The sequence below is a fragment of the Dipodomys merriami genome, unplaced genomic scaffold (genome assembly GCF_024711535.1).
Source record: "Dipodomys merriami isolate MVZ:Mamm:240054 unplaced genomic scaffold, mDipMer1.0.p SCAF_227, whole genome shotgun sequence".
Classification (NCBI taxonomy): domain Eukaryota; kingdom Metazoa; phylum Chordata; class Mammalia; order Rodentia; family Heteromyidae; genus Dipodomys; species Dipodomys merriami.
In genome coordinates this window covers 747,501-752,247 of record NW_027203682.1, presented here as the reverse complement: position 1 = coordinate 752,247, position 4,747 = coordinate 747,501, and the positions used below count along the sequence as shown (strand labels likewise).

Here is a 4,747-nt window from a genome sequence, read left to right as displayed (position 1 = left end):
AAGACGCGGGCGCGCATGCTTGCGCTCTCGGCGGAGCGCCACTGCGCATGCACATAGGGTTAGCGGGGAAGGGGCCGAACGCTCCCAGCGGAGAGCCATTGCGCATGCGCAGAGTGTTCTTCAGCGGGGACAGGCTGAGCCGGCCTGGCGGAGCGCCATTGCGCTTACGCACAGGGTTAGGCAGCTGGGAGGGGCTGAGCCAGCCTGCGCCAATGCGCATGCGCACAGGGTTCGTCAGCAGGGAGGGGCCTAGCTCTCCCGGCGGAGCGCCGCTGCGCATGCGTGTCCCTTGGCTGCTTGTTCCCACTGCCCTCCCGCGTGTGGACCCACGGCGCATGCGCACAGGTTGAATCGGCAGGGAGGCGCAGAGCGGACCCTGGAGGGTCGAGTTGCGCATGCGCACAGCGTGAGTCCGCCGGGAGGTGCCTAGGGGACTCCGGAGGATCGAGGTTCCGTCCGCATTGCGCATGCGCACTGGTTGAGTCGTCCGGCACCGTCTGGGCCGAGCGTGTGGTGCGTGCATGCGTGGGATTCCCTCGGTTGGTCTGGTTGGTACTGCGCATGCGTGCCACCTGGGGGGGGAGGTCCTCCGCGCTGTACCGCGCATGCATGAGCCAGCACGCCCCGTCCCTCCCCCCCCGCCCCCCCCCCCGCCGAGCAGGAACACGCATGCGTGTGCTCCCCGGGCTCTGTGAGGTACGGATCTGCGCATGCGCGGGATTGGGCTGCGCTGCCCTGCAACAAGCATGCGCGGTTCCCAGAGACAGACTGACAGACACAGGGACAGTGAAACAGAGTCAGACAGACACTGGGACAGAGACAGACACACAGATGGACACAGAGAGACACAGACAGATAGATGGACACAGACAGACACAGAGAAGACAGAGACATGGGCAGGCATAGACAGACAGACACAGAATGACAGACAGAGAGACAGACAGACAGAGGCAGAGCCAGACAGACAGGGAATGACAGAGAGAGACAGACACAGGCCGACAGACAGAGACGGACAGACATAGAGCAAGACAGACAGACACTGGGACAAAGACAGACAGAGACAGACACACAGATGGACACAGAGAGAGACACAGACAGATGGACAGACAGACATAGGCAGAGACAGACACAGACACAGAGAAAGACAGACAGACACAGAGAATGACAGACAGACACGAAAGACAGACAGAGAATGACAGAGAGACACAGACAGACAGACACACAGACAGACAGATACTGACACAGGCAGACAAAGAAAGACAGAACGAGACCCAGACAAACACAGGAGACAGAAACAGAGAGACAAAGAGACAGACAGACACAGAAGTCAGAAGTACACTGATGACAGACAGACAGACCGAGACAGACAAAGACAGAATGAGACAGAGACAGACAGACAGTGAGACAGACATGGACAGGCAGACCAACAGGCAGACACAGACGAGACAGACAGACAGAAAGACAGAGACAGAAGTAGACTGACAGACACAGACAGACAGACAAAGAAAGAGAGAACGAGACACAGACAGACTGACAGAGGAGACAGACAGAGACAGAGAGACAAAGACAGACAGACACAGACATGGACAGGTAGAGACACGCAGACCAACAGACAGACTGACAGAGGAGACAGACAAAGACAGAGACAGACAGAAGAAGACACAGACAGACAGACAGACAGAGACAGAGACAGAGCTTGACCTACTCCATTGAGGTCAGGACTTGGTTCCAAGTCACTCAAGTGTGAAAATGTTAATCCCACCTATATTTAATCAACATCCATCCACCCATCCATCCACCCACCCATCCACCTATCCATCCACCCATCTATTCACCCATCCATCCATCCATCCATCCATCCACCCATCCACCCTCTGATCCACCCATCCATCCATCCACCCATCCGTCCACCTATCCATCCATCCACCCATCCATCTATCCACCCATCCATCCATCCACCCATCCACCCATCTATCCATCCATCCATCCATCCACCCATCCACCCATCTATCCACCCATCCATCCATCCACCCATCCATCCATCCATCCACCCTCCCATCCATCCACTCATCCATCCACCCACCCATCCATCCATCCATCCACCCATCCATCCATCCTCCATTGAGGTGAACACTTGGGTCCAAGTCACTCAACTGTGCAAATGTTAATCCCTTCCATATTCCATCAACAGCAGGACTTGGGTCCAACTCATTCAAGTGTGCAAATGTTAATCCCTTCCCTCCTTCCTCCATGGAGATGAGTTGGGTCCGTCACTCAATTGTGCAAATGTTAATCCCTTCCATCTCTCCTCCATCCAGATGAGGACTTGGGTCCAACTCACTGAAGTGTGCAAACGTTAATCCCACCCATATTGTATCAGGACTTGGGTCCAAGTCACTCAAGTGTGTAAATGTTAATCCCATCCATATTCAATCAACATCCATCCACCCACCCATCCATCCACCCATCCACCCACCCATCCCCCATCCATCCATCCACCCTTCCATCCACCCATCTATCCACTCATCCACCCATCCGTCTATCTGTCTGTCTGTCCATCTATGCATCCATCCCTCTGTCTATCCAGGTGTCTGTCTATCTACTCTCTGTCTGTCTGTCCATTCATGGATCCATCCATCCATCTGTCTATCCACATGTCTATCTGTCTATCTATCTACTATATCTATCCACCTATCTGTCTGTCTGTGTGTCTATCTATACATCTCTCTGTCTGTCCAACCATCCATCCATCTATCCATCTATTCATGTATCTTATCTGTGTATCTATCTATCATCTATCCATCCGTCTGTCTGTCTATCTACCTACCAGCCTGTCTGTCCATCCTTCTGTCCATCTGTCTATCCATCCATCTGTCCATCTGTCAGTCTGTCTGTCTGTCCATCCATCCATCTATCCATCTATTATCCATCTATCCATCTGTCTGTCTGTCCATCCATCCACCCATTTGTCTATCCATCTATCCATCTGTCAGTCTGCCTGTCTATCCATCTATCTGTCTGTCCATCCATCTGCCCATCTGTCTATCCATCTATCCATCTGTCAGTCTGTCCATCCATCCATCTACCCATCTATCAGTCTGTCTGTCTGTCCATCCATCCACCCATCTGTCTATCCGTCTTATCTATCCATCTTTCAGTCTGTCTGTCCATCCATCCATCCATCTATCTAGGTATCAGTCTGTCTGTCTGTCCATCGATCCATCCATCTAGCTAGCTATCAGTCTGTCTGTCTGTCCATCCATCCACCCATCTGTCTATCTGTCTATCCATGTATCAGTCTGTCTGTCTGTCCATCCTTCCGCCCATCTGTCCATCCATCTCTCTGTCTGTCTGTCCATCCATCCACCCATCTGTCTATCCATCCATCTATCCATCTGTCAGTCTGTCTGTCTGGGTGAAGAACTCTGAAAAGGGACAAACTTTCTAGAACCATCTCCTTTCCCCGGGCCGTTGTGTGTGTGTGTGTGTGTGTGTGTGTGTGTGTGTGTGTGTGTGTGTGTGTGTGTGTGTGTGTGTGTGTGTGTGTGTGTGTGTCTGTCTGTCTGTCTGTCTGTCTGTCTGTCTGTGTGTACATCCTAGACTTCACCGGTCCATCTGCCATGACCGTTGGATTCAGAACCTTCTAGAACGCGGTGCCGTCTCCACCACCCTATCTAGGACTCGCTGCCCAGTGCTCGGGACAAGATGTCATCTGCTCATACACGTGTGTGCGTGGGTGTGCGTGCATGTGGCCCGGCCGGTCGCCCTGGGAAACGCCCTGGGTCACCATGATGATGATGATGATGATGCCCGGAGTTCACATCCTTCCAGGGTCACCATGATGATGATGATGATGATGATGATGATGATGATGATGATGATGATGATGAATGATGATGATGATGATGGATGGATGGATGGATGGGTGGATGAATGGATGGATGGATGGATGGGTGGGTGGATGGATGGATGGGTGGATGGATGGATGGATGGATGGTGGATGGATGGGTGGATGGATGAATTGATGGATGGATGGGTGGGTGGATGGGTGGATGGATGGGTTGATGGATGGGTCAATGGATGGATGGATGGATGGATGGATGGATGGATGGATAGATGAGTGGATGGGTGGGTGGATGGATGAATGGATGAATGGATGGATGGGTGGATGGATGAATGGATGGATGGGTGGCTTGCTGGATAGATGGATGGTTGATGGGTGGGTGGGTGGATGGATGAGTAGATGGATGGATGGATGGATGGATGGATGGGTAGCTGGATGGATGAGTGGATGGATGGGTGGCTGGCTGGGTAGATGGATTGATTGATGGATTGATGGATTGATGGATGGGTGGATGGATCGGTGGATGGGTGGATGGATGGATGGATGGATGGATGGATGAATGGATGGATAGATAGATGGATGGGTGGATGGATGGGTGGGTGGATGGATGGATGGATAGATAGATGGATGGGTGGATGGATGGGTGGATGGGTAGATGGATGGATGGATGGGTGGATGGATGGATTTGTGGATTTCCCCCCTAGGCCACCAAAGACCTAAGTTCTTCTCCTCCTGTCTCTCTGTCTCCAGGTGCAGAGAAGTTGATCCTCCACATACAGAAGCACAGCATCCTCTTCGCCCTGGCCACCAGCTCAGGGACTGAGTCCTACCAGGCCAAGACCAGCGCACACCGGGAGCTGTTCGGTGCCTTTCACCACGTGGTGCTGGGTGATGACCCCGAGG

At 52.9% G+C, this 4,747-nt stretch overlaps 1 long non-coding RNA gene across 1 annotated transcript in view; it reads left to right on the top strand.

The window, feature by feature from the left end:
- Positions 1-307: 307 nt before the first annotated feature.
- LOC138835075 (uncharacterized) overlaps positions 308-4,747 on the top strand; it is a 6,379-nt gene continuing 1,939 nt past the window's right edge. The window contains exons 1-2 of the long non-coding RNA XR_011374416.1: positions 308-513; positions 4,595-4,747. The exon at positions 4,595-4,747 is cut by the window's right edge and continues 83 nt beyond it. This is a non-coding gene — a long non-coding RNA (uncharacterized lncRNA). The remainder of the gene's footprint in view (positions 514-4,594) is intronic.